The 18,731-nt window shown below is 41.2% G+C and overlaps 1 protein-coding gene across 1 annotated transcript in view; it reads left to right on the forward strand.

The window, feature by feature from the left end:
- The first annotated feature begins 14,988 nt into the window (after positions 1-14,988).
- Positions 14,989-18,731, forward strand: part of EDNRA (endothelin receptor type A) — a 62,655-nt gene continuing 58,912 nt past the window's right edge. The window contains exon 1 of the mRNA XM_083171294.1: positions 14,989-15,141. The gene's annotated coding sequence lies outside the window, so the exon portion shown is untranslated. The remainder of the gene's footprint in view (positions 15,142-18,731) is intronic.

The following is an 18,731-nucleotide window of genomic DNA, read 5'->3' on the forward strand; positions in this document are numbered from 1 at the left end:
ATGAAATTGGGTGATTGCAGGGCAGTGGTAGCTCTAGAGGTGGAGCTAAGGGACAGTCCAAAATTCAGAGCACCCATCCAACTGCCAATGAGTCCCAGGTGGTGATGTTTGGCAACATCTGGTGTGGCAGTGCGAAAGAGAGAGAAAGAGAGATACTATATACTGTACATCTAATTTAAGGTAACTTGTATGCTACTGTATGTATAAGTAATATTCTTATAGAGGGATATGTCATTTGGACAATGCCACCTGGCCGGTGCAAAGGTGGCACCAGGGTCTATGACACATGGTGTGGCAAAGAGACCACCACTCAAAAGGGGGCATTGGGGAAAGATGATGTGATGTTGCAGGGAGCCTTTTCAAAGAGAAATGGCTCTGTGGGTGAAGCAAATGATAACCTCACTCCAGGTCAAAAGGTCAACATTTGCAAAGTCAAAACGGGAATAAGGGCAACACAAGAAAAGATCCACACAGAAAAAGTTTACACTTGACAATGTCTATATGAATGTTTCAAACTTTTTTGGTGTGATTGTAGACACCTGAACATGCGGACCCACAATTAGTGTACCATGTCTCCCCATGTGGTTTGTTTCACTTGCCATGCTTTGAGCCAGGTGCCTGCTCTGCTAATACTGCACTCAGAAGAATCTACATGCATGGTAAAGTATGAAATGGTAAAAAAAGAAAAACCCGCGGCGACCTATTCATATGTCAACCATAGCCATGCCGACCTTTTTTTTGTGCTGACTTTTTGATCATGACAACCATATGTATGTCAACCATATGGTGTCGACTTATTAACTGTCAACCTATTAGCCATCCGGATACTTTTTTAGAGGAGTCATCATTTTGGTGTCTTCCCCGATACGGGTGACACACAGGAGCAGCCCGCATTCCTCTTTTGACGCCAGTGGGCTGTCGTGCATGTTTTTAGACAAAGATCTGATAAAAGTTAGTTTTATATTTATTGTTAAATACACTCTGACAGACATATATTTTATATACATATACTAAACACCTTCTGTACTATCAAATCAGACTGTAGATGAAAGAATGCAGACTCGTCAATTTCCCATCATCCACTGTATATCTGTCTAGTGCTGGAAGATAAGTGTTTTATGTGTGTCGCACTTCTGGTGATAAGAGTCAAAATGTTAATTTTGGCTCCAGTTCCAACTTGACAATGTACAGTAAGTGATAGCTAGGAATAAAATGATGCAGACAGATTAGCACTGACCGTTTGATTTGATTTTGCATTCGATGTTTTGCGTCTGTGCATGCGCAGGTGCCTTTCTGCACATGTGCATATGTGCCGATGCAGGGTGCGAGCGGGACAGCGAACTACATGTTCGCCGTCCCGCTCGCACCTAGCAATGCGGGCGGGGGGTGAGGGGTGGGGTGGCAGCGGCTAAGTGGGGCACAGCCCATGGAAATTGCCATCGTTTCTGGGTGTTCTCATGCAAATAGCCCAGTGATGCGAAGGGCGGGCAGCTGGACGTCAGCAGATGTCAGCTGCCCGCCTGCTTCCCGCACAGGGTGCTCAGAGATCAGAGACTTCATAGAGGTGTCTCAGATCTGCGAGCACTGAATGATTTCTCCCCCGCACCCAAGGCTGCGAATAGATGATTATGCAAAACATCCATTCGCAGCCAAACCGAATGGATCATGGTGTGCGAGGGGGGTGGGTGGCCGTCCGGGCCCTCCTAGTGTTTACACCCAATACCTGTTTTGCGTGTCTATTTGTAAATATCATCCATTGTGCAAGCTTGAAGTCGCTGATGTTGCATGTTCTCATGCATCATCAGCAACATCCCCACACACATCATTGTTTGTTGCGGCCGGCATAGGCAAGTGTGTGTGCACTTTCCCATACTGGCACCCCATCAGTTCCCCGTCACTCCCAATCTTGCTGGGTACACACATTATTGAGCATGTTCCCAGCTTTACACTACTTTTTGCCATTACCAACCATTTTTTCATTGTGCTTCTCTCCACACACTTTAGTTTTTACCATGAGCTTACTCAAGTCTCCCTCTACCCATCAGTGGATTAAAAGAGAAGTGTTCAGACTCAATGGGGGACCCCCCTCTCTTGCAGGACAGTAGACTCAGCTACAAAGCCACTGGAGTGTACATTACTAGTCCCTGGTAATATGGCACCCGCACCTTATACCTAGGGACATCTTTACTGCACATGCTCAAATTACTTGGAAAATGTGCACTGTGGCTTTTTTTTCCTGGTGATTTCTGTCTGTAGCACCAACCACCCCTGGGAATTTTATTGTCAGTTTTATCTCTTAGGGGGGTGTTCAATTAAGTCCAGATTTTTTGGGTACCAAAAAAAAAAAAAGACTGACTTTCCTATTCAATTGGATTTTAAAGGTTTTTAGATACGCTTCTTTGCGGCAGTTTTACTTTTGTTAAAAAGTCAAAACTAAATCAGTGAAACATGACTAAAAAATAGTCATAAAAGGACTCCGTTTCAAAAAAACACATGGAAAGGACTGCAGTTCACTCGCCCATGTGATTTTAGACTGTGCTGGCAATTGAACGTCTGCACTTGAATAGGTCGAATATAAATTTTGACCTAAAAATGGTGAAAAGTGTCGATTTTTTGACTGTCATAAAAAACAAGTAATTGGGTAGTAAAATTCACCAGCTTTGATCAGATTTCCCCTCGTTAAAAGTATGACGGACTATCTATTCTGTTAACAGATAAAATGATATACTAATAATAAATTTGAACACTTTGTACCAGTACACAGTGTTCAAATGTAATATTATTAACACTGTGTACCAGTATAATTGATATTTACTGTATAAACTGTTGCCATGACTTAAAAATATGTTACATGTCACCACGCAAGGGTTGCATTAAAGGTCTAATTCATGAAATTAAACAGCCGCAAGTAAGCGGCTATGCAATTCAAATTAGTTAAGATTCAAATGCTGCAGGAGATACAGTAGATACCACCATGATCTGCAGCCAAGGATACAGCATTGGACATCCATCAAGACCATTGTTAGAATTGGTTGCAATTCGTAATGGTTTTAGCCAGCAGTCAAACTGGTCTCATCACGCCTTCAAAATGTAAGGTGGAAAAATGTAAGGTGGCATGCCCCCATTTTGAACAACAGTGCTGGGTGCCGACCCCCTTAAGCACTGTATCATGTCAATCATGCTGTGGCTGATGGGACTGTGGGTAATCGCGCAAGACCTGTTTTGCACATCTGCAGAATAGGTCTTGCATCTGCACAGCCCAACAACCACTGGATTTGTATTTTAACCATTTATTAACAAATTTGAATTAAGACTTTAATAAATAATTTTTAATGTCTTTTTGTAGTAAAAGACAAAAAAAATCATACTATCAATTGCATATTTCTTGCAAGCTTCCCATGAGGGTGGATTTGCAGAGACAAAGCAGACTGGTCAGAACACAAGCTGCAAGGGAGGTGGATTTACAGTCAAGAACACTATAGTGTAACTTTGTCTATTCAGTGTTCTCAAACTACTGTACAAAGCACAGCATGTCCTGTTAAAGCCATGCTTAGACATCCTTAGAGAAAGATCAAGTACCAACCAATCAGCTTCTGTCACTTTAAAACAATGCCTATAAAATGGCAGTTTGAATCTGCTTTGATCCCAACCTTTTTATTTTTATGAACTGTGTGTGTGTTTGTACAGTAAGGGTACAATGCAAAAAAGCAATTTGAAAGTACAAATTAAGAGGACAATGTGCCAGCACTATGAGAAATGAACTGTAGTATTCAGGGGTGTATCTAGGGGTTTCAATGCCCCAGGCAAAGTAAAGGTCTGGTGCCTCCGCCAATGTTTATAAAGGGTAACGTGCTTCAATAAAAAGGCATGTGGTCATGTCAGGAAAAGGGAGTGTCCACACAATTCAAACAATTCAAATGATGCCACACATTAGTGCCCCTCACTCACAATACATGGCATAGCAATGTGCCTTACTCACTTTACATGACTCAGTAATGTCTTATATTCACATTAAATTACACAGAAGTCCCCATGTTCACATTACACCACACATTAGTGTCCCTTATTCATGCTATACCACACATTAGTACCCATTAGACAAGTTATGCCAGACAATAGTATCCCTTATAAATGTTACACTGCACACACTGGAGCACCTTATTTCCAGTACGCTACACAGTAGTATCCCTTATAAACATATTGCCACACAGTACTCCCCATTACACATTATGCACACATAGTGCCTAAGTCAGACTTGACCACCGTGTGAAAATTTGCAGTGGAATGCAAGGAGAAACCACTGCCCAGACATAAAAAGAAAACACCCCTTGCTAAATTGCAAGAGAATTGCCTTCGGATTGCTAATTGCTATCCACTCACAAATCCATATGCTATTGCCCAATCATTAAACAGTTTTTGCCATCTGTGCAAATGTGAGTACTGTAGGCCTAAGGCTTCCACTAATCTGCAACTGAGACAGGGTGGAAGTGGTCACCGCTGATGTCACAGACAGTCCTCTACTCTCCATCCCCAAATGCCAGCTTGCTGACAATCAATCTGCGGTTCCTTTGCATTTAAAATCCAAATGTATTTTCAGTTGCTAATTCCCCGCATACATACGCAGTGCATACAGCACGCAGCAAAGAGATCAACAATATTTTATTGATGTCAGTACATTGCAGGTCCACCATATGCAGTCATTACTGCAGACATCCTTCTTGGCAAACTGTTGACATATTATTGGACAACAGCAGGTGGTGTGTACTTCCATTCCATCTTAGGTACAGTGACCAAAATTGACATAGAAGAATGTTTAGTCGGCCTTGATCAAACCCGTCACTCCAAGTCATTCCAGATGTTCTTTGTGGGGTTAGGATCTGAAGATTGATTGAGCTAATCAGTCAATCTGGGTCATCAAATTTTCTGTACACAAGTCCAGCCTCACCTGGATACATGGTTGCATTGACACCCTGATAAAAAACATTTGTCATTTCTATTGAACTGTTGGCAACACAGATTTATCATGAACATCTCCTGGTAGTCACCAAACCCAAACACATCCATCTGATATGAAAAGGGTAAATTGTGATTCCTCACTCGATAACACCATTGTTCCACTGTCCAGTTTTTAATATCTAAGTGCATGGACCATCCTAAGAACTGGATGGCCCATTGCACATTTGGAACTCATGTGCATTGGAATACATGGGATGATGCAAGGTATGTCATACAACTACATAAGTCTCAGTTTTCCCATACATGCTTGGGTCCTTCAATGGCTAACTTTCAAAGTGTACCCAAAATTGTTGCCTAATCTCATGTGCTTTTGGATGGCATGAACATTACATGGAACTTACAGTTTTATTGGGACCCTACTCAGTGTTAGGATTCTGTAATCACCCCATTTGTTTCATCTCTTCTAGGGCTAACCTATTGCACCCATTGTATATCTGAAGAAGTGTGCTAAAGGTTGCTGCCTCACCTGGTACCTTGCAGGGTTGGAATATACCTCCCATGGATTCATGCACAAACCCTGCATTTTGGTTATTTTGTGTTCTATGTTTTCTTTTTTTTATGTCTGTGTGACATGTCTGTTGTTTATTGCTGTATTAATTAATTATTATGTATTATGTGCATTGTTTACAATGTCGTTAAAGCACTTTGAACTCTGTTGGATTGGAAAATGAGTGCTATATAAATAAAATTAATATTATTATTATTATTATCATCATTATACCCACAGTAGTAGTACCACTTTTCCCCATTATGTAGTGTCTCTTACATATTAGGCCACAAAGAAGTAGTGCCCCTTAGGAATTATGTTCAAATAGTAGTAGTGCCCTTACACATATACCCACAGTAATAATGGCCATTATACATTATTATACAGTAGAAGTGCACAATACACATTATGCCCACACAGTAGCAGTGCCCCTTACAATTGATGTCTACACAGTAGTAGTGCCACATAAACATTATGGCCACAAAGTATTAGTGATCTTTATACAATGTTCTCACACAGTAATAGAACCTTTTTGAATAACGGAATTTTTCTTCATGGCATCATGGAGGCAGAGAAGAAGCTAGGTGCATTGCTATAAATATGCATGCAATATGTGCTACTTAAGTCCATGGACAGAACTAATATGTGTTCCTAACCCCTAGCCATGGTTGGCATTGTTGGATTGCGCTCCCCCTCTTTTAACGCCCCTGATGAGTGCCATCCTGGCCAAGGGGTTGATACAGCATTTGTTTTACTCACTTAAACTGTTGATGGTCCTGTGGCCAGGTACTGTAAGTGGCTCCCTGGTCTATTTGGACTAGACTGGTAATAACGTCTAGAAAGGACTTCTACAATAAAGCAGCAATGACAGAAGAATTGGTTTCTATGACAAAAAAACATAGATGCCATTACTCAATACCATTGTGAACATGACAAAAAAGTAGCTTTCTACTCATAGAAACATCATCTTAACAAAAGAAGAAAAAATAAAATGAATTGTCAATGGGACACTAAAATAAAATAACTTATTTGGATACAGTCAATGTTAGGCTTGTCTCCCTGGATCTGCAACTGAAAAGATGAGCACTGCAGGTGGTGTGGGACCAACGGCATCATTCCCACACTCCTTATGGACAGATAAATACAGAGGAAAGCACGTACAAAAAACCCACGGCACTTTTTTAAATGTACATTAAAGTATTTTTTAAGCATAGTGTGGCATGTGTGTTAATTAATATACTAAGGACCTGATTCAGACAGACTTGTTCGCTAGGCTGTGTGTAATCGCAGCCTAGCGATCAGGTTAATGTGTGGCCACACAGCTGAAAAATCATTTGAGGGTCGTTCACCAACAAATAATTTTTTTGTCGTTTGTAATGAAAAGACAGCTTGGACTTAGTTTTCATTTACACACTCTCCTCCGAATTTGGGGCGAGCGCTGAAGTCATGTGACGACAACCGAGGTGTAACCAAATGAAAGTGATTTTATTAGGTCATGTTTATTAGGCACATTTTACAGTCCTTGTGCCAGGTGCATTAAGCTTCAAAAGTGATAAGATGGAGAGTGATAAACAGCCAGCCAATCAGCTCCTGCCTGACATGTCACAGACTGTGTTTGAAAAATGTCAGGTAGGAGCTGATTGGTTGGTTGTTTATCACTGTCCATTTTATCACTTTTTGAAACTTAGTGCATCTGGCCCCTTGCATTTTGTACCTCTGTCACTATCCACCTCAGCCTCCTGCTCATCAAAACAGGTCAGAGCAGTGACAGTCTGTTCGATAGCTCCAAAAAAAATGCAGGGCCCACCACTAGTTTGTCTTGTCAACTGAGATATTAAAAAGTTAAATCTATGTACAAATTAAACAAAGCTATTTATTGTCCCATTTGATAAAATATGTTTCTATTTAACACTAAAATATAACTTTATATACATCTCGGTCTATGGTTTTATCTTTTTAATAGACATAAACTGAACACTTTTAAAAATGAATTAAACTTCACCTTCCCTAGCTCACCTACCTGGCAAAAGGAGTCTTAAGGTGCCCATACACATTACAATTATTGTATACAATATTGTATACAATATCGCATCTCATCCGATCTCGGTTTTGCGATGACATCAGATGAGATGAGATCTAGTACAAAAAGTATGTGCAGCACATACTTTTTGTACTAGATCTCATCCCATCTGATGTCATCGCAAAACCAAGATCGGATGAGATGCGATATTGTATACAATATTGTATACAATAATTGTAACGTGTATGGGCACCTTAAGAATGAATTAAACTAAAGTTAAAAGAATAGTATAAAATTAAATCTCATATTAATAATAGCAATAGAAAAACTCTCTCCAATCATTAGCAGCCAATGTGAGAACACATTCTGCTCTTATACATGGTTCCAGGTGGGTGCCTGGCTGATATTTATGAGTTTATTAGAGATACAGTGTTACGACCTATAGTACTACTAACTGTAGGGCAATTGTAATAGGATGTGAGAATCAGAAAGTGAGAGATTTTGGAGAAGTTTACCCATTTTTTTAAAGGGGCGATTAATTACATGGCAAAATCAAGCTGGGTTTTTTTTTTCAGTTCAATTGATTGCCACTTTAAAAAAAGGGACAGGAAAACTCTCACTCTCAAAGTCTCTCACTTTCTGATCATCACACCCTATTACATTTGGCCTAGATAAATATCTACACAATGGACAGACTGATCTAGAATTCTTTCTTATATATCTTACAAAAAATTACAGTAGATAACTCTCCTTTATTTAGTTCTTTCATTAAAAAAAATAGTGGGCAACTGTACAGTAAGTCATATTAATCTTCAATATGTTTAATTGTCTTATGTTAAATTAATAAGGTTACAATATTGATTCAACATCTAGCTAATGTGTCTTAAGTGTGTGCTTGGACTACAGATTCTCAAGGCACTTTTTACCTTATGTCATTTATTATAAATAGTTTCCCTAATCTGACTACAAACAAACATTCCCTTTCAGAAACATACCGGCATGGCAAAATTAGTGCAATAAATAGTGGAGCACTCATTCATCAGAAAATAATGCATTAATATCAGAATCAGATTTATTTGGCAGGTATAATTATGTATACTAGGAATTAGATTTGGATTGCTGTGCAACAGCCAGGTTGCAAGTAAACAGTGACAGTACATATATACATATATATATATATATATATATATATATATATATATATATAGAATTCGAGAGAACTGGCACTCCTGGACTTGGGTGTAGGCCAAGGTAGCTTGCCCTGGTGCCTGCAGTCAGGAACCTTGCAGTCCCAATAATATGAATCCAAATAAAGGGCACACAGGGTCTTCAAGATGGTGAAAGCAAACGGACTGGTTTATTACACAGTCATAGGTATGTCAACGTTTTGGGGTCGCCCCCGTTGTCCTGACGACGGGGGCGACCCCGAAACGTTGACATACCTATGACTGTGTAATAAACCAGTCCGTTTGCTTTCACCATCTTGAAGACCCTGTGTGCCCTTTATTTGGATTCATATATATATATATATATATATATATATATATATATATATATATATATATATATTGACAGAGCAATAACGGCGGCACTCAGGAATTTAAATAAACAAAATGAGAAGACTGTTGTAGTTCAACGTTTCAGTGCATGTAGTGCTTTTCTTAAGAACAGCTGTTCTTGATAAAAGTGCTACATGCGCTGAAACGTTGAACTACAAGAGCCTTCTCCTGTTGTTTATTTAAAGTCCTGAGTGCCGCCGTTATTGCTCTGTATTACTGGCTGCTATGTGGGTGGTTTGCTTCATGGAAGGCACCAGGCAAGGACCTTTTGTATCCGGAGTGCTGAGAATTACTACAGTGATATATATATGTGGCCCGCCATTTTAAAGCCCTGAATCACCCGTTAGAATCCCTTCGCTATTTCATGATAGATCATGTTCCGGCGTCCCTTAGGGGAGGATATCGGGCGAAAATTCTGCTCATCCGTGAGTCACAGTGGATACTGCGGCTTGGGACCACCAATCCTGGTGGTCTCAATGAAAAAATTAACTGGAATAGTTTAACATGAAGGGTTTATGTATGTACCCCATTTTTGGTTTCCTGCTCAGTTCAGCTATATGCGTGTGACCCTGGTTGCCATGGGTCAGTGTGTACATCTTACCATGCTATCTCCTAAATTCTGTTATCCTGGAACTGTAACTCTGCCATTATGTATGTATGTATTGTTGATGTTTTTTGTTTATGTTGGCACTTGTGATGGGTGGCACCGGCCTGTCTAACATGTTCCGTCCATTTACGTATTTTACAGGCGCCAGGTGAGAGACCCAGCCATGTAGATCGCGTCCGTGACGACAGTGGAACGCAAACAGGAAGACGGGTGGAACGCATGAACCCTCCCCGTTGGCTTGGAATGCGTCCCAGCGGAAGTCCCGTGATGACGACTTCCGGCGGGTCAGACGCCGGAGCTTGGCGCGAAACGGACGGCTGCAGGACAGGTAAGGGTATTTATTTGGGTCACTTTGATATGTTTTGGTTGTTGTTGCTGTGCCCTGAGGAAGGGGCTTTGTACCCCGAAAGTGCTTGGCGCTAAAATACAGCCTTTACTTTATACTACATCGGAGTGCCTCTTTATTTTGGATGTCTATATATATATATATATATATATATATATATATATATATATATATATATATAACACTTACATACATACGTACATAATATCTAAGCTGTTTTGAGAAAAGTCTTATTAAAAGACTGAACCGTCAACCGTATGAAATTGGCTACTAGTTGATTTTTTATTGCGGTCCCGAGTGCCGCGTCCCTATCGTCCATATACTTACATAATACAGTATGTACCTTGGGGAGGATGGTGAACAAGGACAGGGGAGACACCAGTAACTTATTTGCTGAGCTGCGCAGCATCTAGGCAACCATCAGCAGTGTAACTTGGTTGTTGCAACAGCCAGGTAGGTAACAATTAAACAATGAACAGTACAGATATAGAACACTAATACATTCATGCAAATATGCACTAGGCGTACCCTGGGAGTGGCACAGTTCCTAAGCAGCCATGAGTGGCGCCATCTTGATCATTGCTACTCACAGCACAGGGCAGCAGTAGAAGGGCTCTACAGGCCATCTCCCAATCAGCACACCACAGGAGTCAGCTAGCGTGAATAACTCCTGAGTCTGTCCCTCTGTGGGGCTGGGGGTGAGCCAGAGTGTCAGGAGCCCTAGCTGGAGCCCTGGCTGGGGGGAGAGCAAGTGTGTGTGTGGGGGGGGGGAGTCAGTGAGAGTCAGCCCTCTGTGGGCTGAGGTCCCCCACTGCACCCCCATATGCTGGAGCAATACCTCCTTCCTTGGGGCTTCTTCTGGGGAGGTGGGGCGCTGTGAGGTTCACCTGGAGCTGGGACGTCAAGTGGGGGCCAGGAAACTCCTCTGTTGTCTCGGCAGGGGTTCATATCTCTGGGGGGCATCACAGCACCTGTGCTGGGTGTCCCAGCTGCTGCCGGGGTTCCCGCTGGCCAGGATGCACCCGGGGTCGGGATCCTTCAGGCCGATAGAGCCACATCTCACCACTGGGGCTTCAGCTGGAGGTCATGCCCACTTCTGTCTCTGGCCAGAGGCCGCTGAATCCTCAGCGCTCTCTGTCCTCCATACCTCCTTTATGCTCTCACCCGTCCTCCCCCGCCGGACACCTAACCACGCCGATGCACCCCTTTGCCGGGGGCCAAGGAAGGGAGCTCCATGGATGGGATGGGAGCTCACGTGTATGCCACTGTCCCTGGCCCCCACCGGAAGTATGTAATTATCTAATATACTGTCACATTGGTTATATTTATAAAGGCTTTTTACAGTAGTAATATTTCCGACATAACTGCCCATATTATAGCTTGTCCAATAGCAAATACTATTGGAAAGCCCAACCCTGAACACTAATAATTTTTCTAGACGAGTAACATATTTCTTTAGCACTATTAAGTTAACACATATTAGGTCGACCTGCATTGGGTAACCACTGAAGGGCAACATGGCTTGAAAGGTCGGCACAAACACTGGGTCGACAATGGCTAGTTCGACCATCAAAAGGCTGTCATGGGTTTTTCAAGTTCTTTTGAGCCGACATTTGCTGACAGGCGGTATTTCATGACCTACCATCCACTAAGGTGTGGAGGGAGAATAGAATAGTGTGCCGAGTGAGGCACCATGCCCGAAGAATGCCCGGACGCGTTACACTTTGGTGGTGTCCATGTCAAAATGTGAAAATCCCATGTTGAACTTTTGACTGTTGACTTAGCCATTGTCAAACTAATGCTTGTGTCGACATTCCAACCCTGTCAACTTTATCCATGTTGACCTATTTCATAAATCGACCTAATCCATGCCGACCAATCTTAATATTATGCTGTTTTATCCCATTGATTGTGGATTTTTTCTAAAATGTTTTATGTGTTAATATGAAAAAGAAATAAATGCACAGGTGGGTATTCAATCTTCCCCGACAGCATTGAACAGGGAATCTCGGCAGAACGAGCCCAACTTTACAAGCAGCCGGGCTCATTGTGGCATGAACGGCCGGGAAGTGACAAGCTCCCGGCTGCAGCTCGCCTCTTTCCGGCCGCAGCTCACGGCCATGCATCCTTCTCGTCCCGCTGCAGGCGGGACACTAAATCCTGCCTGCAAATTCTTGGTCAAGCAGACAGAGAACGGGACAGGGGGCTGTTGGGCCAGCTTGACAGCCGTGACCCAAGATTGAATACCCCCCACACACTTTAAAATCCCATCAGAATAATTGCTTACCTATATTCAATAAGTGAGATTATGTACCCATTCACAGTGAAACATTGGATTAGTATTGTGTATATGGTTGAATAACACACACCCTGAGTGCTATGTCAATGGCAAACTGCTGTTTTGTCTGCACTGGATATTTAGACTTTATTTGTGATACACAAATGATTATTCATATGAGATATTTCACAATATTGATATACTTAAATTACTCACAGTGAATCATACCTGTACATACTAGCTATAGTAGTTTTTACTCTAAAAGGAACACGTGGAAAACCAAGATATATATGGTCCCTTACCCCACCCCCTGCTTTCTGGCTCCACCCCCTTCTCTTTCTGCTGCTCCAATCCGCCCCCGTCTCTGCTGCTCTGACCCCATTCCATATGTACACCATTTATGTGGGCCAGATTTATCCTGTCTGCTTAGCAGTGGGAGCTGTTGAAGGGTTAGCACACGCACCTGCACTCACTGTTCATGCATGCTGGAGATGGGACAGACATTGCAGAATGTTTGGAAATATGTATCTTCCATATGTTTATTAACAAGCCTTAACTCCTTGCATGTATAAATCCTGCTAACAATATGCAAAGCATATGTCAATCAAACTCAGCCCCATGCCTGGGTTGGTATAAAAAAAAGAATACTGTTGGATGACTGCAAGTATATTTACCCCAAATGTCCCCTCCCACAGCCTAATCTTAAGTGTCCCATCCTGCAGCCTAACCCAAACCGCACCCTCCTGCAACCTAACCCTCTCCCTGGTTCCTAACCCTAAAACTGACCCTAAACCTAAACATTATACTCACCTTGGACATCCCTCAAGATTGTGATGTACAGCACTGCGGAATATGTGTGTGCTATATAAATAACTGTTAATTAATAAATACATTAATAAATTAATGACCATAGTGTGTAAGTGTGCATGATCAGTACATGTGTTTAAGACATTCTAAACAGACCAAAAAGTTCTTATCTGCCATTAAAATTCTACGTTTTTAAAGGGGTGTACACATGGTGTGATTTTGGCAGGCGATTTTGACTAGTCAAAATTGCCTATAGCCAAAATCACATGGTTTTAAACATGCAGCCAATTCCAATGCGAGGTCCCGCTAATTCAGAATCGCCTAGCAAAATAGGCTGTGCAGGCAAGGCAATATAGACTATCTCACAGACTATCATAGTGAACATAGTCAAAATCGCCAGTTCATCTAGTAAAAATAGCTTAGGTAAAAATTGACCAATAGCAAAAATCACATTGTGTGTACACGGCTTACAAATTTATGAGGACCCCGGAAAGCCAGACCAGCCAACCAGCTACCTATAGCGAACTCTGCCAATCTGGCAGTACGGATGGTGTAATGGTTAGCATTACTGCCTCACAGCACTGAGGTCATGGGTTCATTACCCACCATGGCCCTAACTGTGCGGAGTTTGTATATTCTCCCCGTACTTGCGTGGGTTTCCTCCGGGTACTCCGGTTTCCTCCCACAATCCAAAAATATACTGGTAGGTTAATTGGCTCCCAACAAAATTAACCCTAGAATGTCTGTGTGTGCATGTACATGTGGTAGGGAATATAGATTGTAAGCTCCACTGGGGCAGGGACTGATGTGAATGGTGAAATATTCTCTGTAAAGCGCTGCGGAATCTGTGTGCGCTATATAAGAAACTGCTAATAAAATAAAATAATAATAATCTGGAGCTTAGAGTGCTCATCCAGCCATTGTCCTGTTCAGAGGAAGGCAGAGACTACAGTCTCCCCTATGATCCAGACCATTCCAGTTATTGGGCCAGATGCACTATGCTTCAAACGTGATAAAATGGAGAGTGATAAACAGCCAGCCAATCAGCTCCCGACTGTCATTTTTCAAACACAGACTATGGCATGGCAGGTAGGAGCTGATTGGCTAGTTTTAGTTGTTTTTCACTCTCCATTTTATCACTTTTGAAGCTTGGTGCATCTGGCCCATTATCCTATTCCTGGGCCATATAGGTAGGGAGACTGTAATCTCTGTCTCCCTGCTGACAGCTGTCACAGACACCCACCTGGACAGGACACCGGACAGACATGAACAATCACTGCAAGCTATACAAAGGCGGAGTTTGCTGCAAGGGAACTCCCAGGTCTGGTCCGTTAAGGTTTTTACCCAATGCCTATTTTATGTAACATCGTTTATTATTATTTATGTCAATGTTTATTTTGTGGATGCTTCAATAAAAATATATACACAGTATTATTTTTTTTTTAATGATTGAAGCACTTTGCAAAGTGAAAATTCAATATTATATAAATAGATCTTTTCATAATTGTCATACTGTAGTGTTGAAAATAAGCACCAAAAGTATCTCCTTCTGCCCAAGTCATGTCTATATAATGTTGTACATCTCTAGCCATTAATTATACTGTACTGTACAAACACAAAGCTACTTTCCTACATGAGAGACATGAGGAGAGGCTGTCAGGGTTGAAGAGCAGGAACAAAGCGAGATCCAGACAGGACAGGGTTAAGGAGCCCCGTTCTTACTATGCCCCCAAGGCAGCAACAGAGGCTTTTTGATGTATGTGCTTGAGGTTGGCAGAGGATCAGCCTTCTCTGGATTGTATTTTTCTCTGTTCTGCCTCTTTTGTCTTCAGCAGGAGGTGGAGATTATCCATCCCACCCAGCCAGGGTCTATGACAGGACAGAGACACAGATGCAGCAGCAGCAGCAGTGAGTAGGTGCTGTGGAGAGAGAAGTTTGGATCTTCCAGTTCCCAGGCACAAGCTTCCCCATGACCGGCATCTCTGCACTCACAGGGAATATCTCACCATTATCTATACCTGGTAATGCTGCCTTTTAATTTCTTACCTGGATAATGATGACTTTTTGTGCCAACTTTACCCTGAGATACCAGTTGCTGTCTCATCTGTAGAACTGCATATTACTTATCTGAATAGTTCTCTGGGGTGTAAGCTGCGGAAGTCATTACAGCTAAATGATCTTTATGTTTTTGGCTATCTGAAGCAAATGAAACCAAGTAATCTCATAATTGCTGTAATGAAATAATCACAGTGTAACGATGTGTCTGTTGGGAAGATGCAGGCTTAGAGGTATGTGCGGGCAATGGTAACTGTGCACATTACCCGTCACCTACACACTGTTACACCATACTGTCTTCTGCCCTTTTCAAAGTCAAAGTCTTTAAGAAAAGTTTTATGAATGGGCTGAATGGGTGGTGTTACGGTTTTGTTTTGTTAAATATTATATAGTATTGTCCAGAGTGACACTGTAGATTATAGATGCAATTATAAAACAAAATAGTTATCCAATGTTGGTTAAAGTTAGAAAAGTACAATATGCTGTCATTAGGAGGTATGTACAGTACTGTAGTTCTTGTTCTTGTGGGTCACATCTGTCCTTACAGGTAATTCCGTACCATTCAGTGATGTACCGTACTAGCCACAGAATAGATTTTCTGCAGCTAGGTACTGTCTGTATAGTTACATGTTAGGACTCTGACATTTACAATTACTAATTAAAACTCAAAATTAATGTTTGTGCATCTAGCTGTATGTCTTTCTATTCTGTTCTATTAGGGGTGTTCCCCCTCGACTCCTATTATTTCTGAAATGATCTTGTTCCTTTATACAGTATACTTTAGCTCATGTTGACAGTGACCTCTGGTCCAGATATGTCTGTGTGATTCATTTGTATGTATTCACATGTTCTTATGTCAGTACTTTATATTTAGATGATTTAAAAATGAATCTCTAGATAAGAAGTGGTTTCAAAATACAAAATGCCTTGTACACTATACTTGTGATTAGTAACTATACGTGTGCTTAGTTCTCTATAATTGTGCTTAGTAAACTATACTTGTGCTTTAGTACACTATACTTGTGCTTAGTAACTATACGTGTGCTTAGTTCTCTATAATTGTGCTTAGTAACTATACTTGTGCTTAGTACACTATACTTGTGCTTAGTACATGATACGTGTGCTTTGTAACTATACTTGTGCTTAGTACACAATACTTGTGCTTAGCTAACTTAATAATATTCCATTTAATGTAACAGAAGTGTTGTATATGTAATATTAGGTATTAAAGTATAGTATTGTGGTGGTGAAGTATAGTCTGTAGGATGCTGCGCTGTGATAATTTTCTGATGGTATCAGAGGCGTAACTCTGGGTGTCAATGAAGTCATCTGCCGCTGGGCTCCTGCTCCCAAGGGGGCACTCCCCTGTAAGTTTGAATCAATTAAATAAAACTGTCGATATTGCTTCTGTGGCTGACTCCCCATCCTAGCAGGACCATAGACACGTCACACTCTCTTTATTCTAAACATATACATACATGCATTTATATATATTTATATAAGGTGGGGTGTGTGTGTGTGTGAGGGGGAGGGGGGGGCTCCAATAGTTAACTTGCCTCCGGGCAACTGGGACGAACTTGCACCACTGTAATCTTTTGTTTGAAGAATCCATTTAAGTGTTGCTCACTGTAAGAGAGAATGCCTGGGTTACCCCATCCTATTACCATTACACGCACCTTTTCCTGCTCTACGTATCCCATAGGTGGCTGTGTTCTCTTCATTTTTTCTCTGGAGTGCTGCTTATAAATAGCTATGCGGATGTGTTTTAGCCCCAAATGAACGTGTTTCCCAGGGTCACAATCCAAATATTTAGTTTGTGCTTTACTGTGCAGTCTTCAGGAGAGGGCAAAGGAGAGCTATAAACCAGACTCTGCATGTTCCTTTTGGTTTTTAAGTAATAAATTATCATTTGTCCTTCCTGGTGTGTGATGTGCTGTAGCTATCATAAATCTATATAGCACATTAGGCAAGCAGCATGTTCATTTACAAGTGTACTCCAGACATAATGTAAACAAACCATGCACATTCTTTTGCACAGATCTGTGATTAAACATGAGTATACTGAGGTAACAGGCACATCAATGTAAAGATCAGAGTTGGGTATATTGTAAATATTTGGCATTTGTACATACACTAGCCAATGGTAGGGCTCTATACTTGTTTAATTTCTTATAAATTCAGTGAATCCCTTCTAGAGATAAATATGTCTGTGGAGATTATGTTAATAAAGTTACTTCAAATCTGGAGGAACTTTAACCACAACATTAACCACAAAGTAGTAATACACGTGATCAAAGCAAAATGCATTTCAAATAGGCAGTAACACATACAGTAGTAATCAGTTTGACTTTGGCTTACCCTGCTTAGCCTACACTGCTTAGCCTGCAATATACCTACCACAGCTACTTGATGTGTGGTTACGTGGAATACTGCATATTTCTTTCTTTTGCACTTTAGTAGTTACCCTTAATATGGGCGAGATGTACTAACCCTTGAAAATTGATCAAATGGAGATTGATAAGCCATCAACCAATCAACCCTACCTGTCATATTTAAAATGAAGCCTGTGATATGGCAATTAGTAGCTGATTGGCTGGTGATTTATCACTATACATTTTTTCATTGTTCAAGCTTAGTACATCTGGCCCTTTAAGAGAAAAGAGAAAAAAAACACTTTATTGTAAGAGCTTAACTTATAATACAGATTTGTCCTACTCCGAGTCCTTTTACATCTAGACTCAATAGCCACAAGATACCCGACGGGAGTGTGACGCCAAGTCCATGCAACTCTGCTGATTAAAGGGGTGTGGAAAATGCATTTATTCATAAAGCAATGCACCTAGAATGCACGAGGAGACTTGTTCTTTTGATATATAACACTAGTATATTGTGATGCTGAGCCTGTTTACGGAGCAGAACTGGACTTGTATTGGAAGAAAGCTGCGGCTGCTATACCTGTACAGATTCAGAGGGGAAAATGTACTAAGATGGAAGTTCTATTTCAGATGGGAAGTTGGGCAACCAAGCTAAATAAATAAGACGTAGATGTTCTATGGTAGATCCCATGTGAAACACAACTCCCATCTTAGTAAATTTCCCCAGAGACTCAGTCACTCACAGATATACAAACGTCAAATATGTGTATGTGCGTACTAGTCACATTGCATTGTAATTAAGACACAATTGCAGATAAAAAGAAGCATAAAAAGACACCCGACGCTAGAAGGTTCTCACACAACATGGCATGCCACGAGGGGCTGTTTGGTGTGACTGAAGCAAAGATTATGAGGACATATCTGTAAATAATTAAAGAACTTTAAATATTGATTTCACTTTTGGTGTGGTCCTTACATTGATATCCCAATGTTTGCAGTGTCTAGCAGGGACCTTCCTTCTATATACACCTCTTCCCATCACCTTTGGTGCAGCTTGGTTCTCTCCATGGATGGGGGATCCAACACATCAGAATTAATTGATGGTACTACTGCATCAGGTATAAGTAAATGCTGGATCCCTATTGAATTGTACTTACTGGCTTTTAGCCAGTAGAAGATGC

Source organism: Crinia signifera, chromosome 1 (assembly GCF_055691185.1).
Source record: "Crinia signifera chromosome 1, ASM5569118v1, whole genome shotgun sequence".
Classification (NCBI taxonomy): domain Eukaryota; kingdom Metazoa; phylum Chordata; class Amphibia; order Anura; family Myobatrachidae; genus Crinia; species Crinia signifera.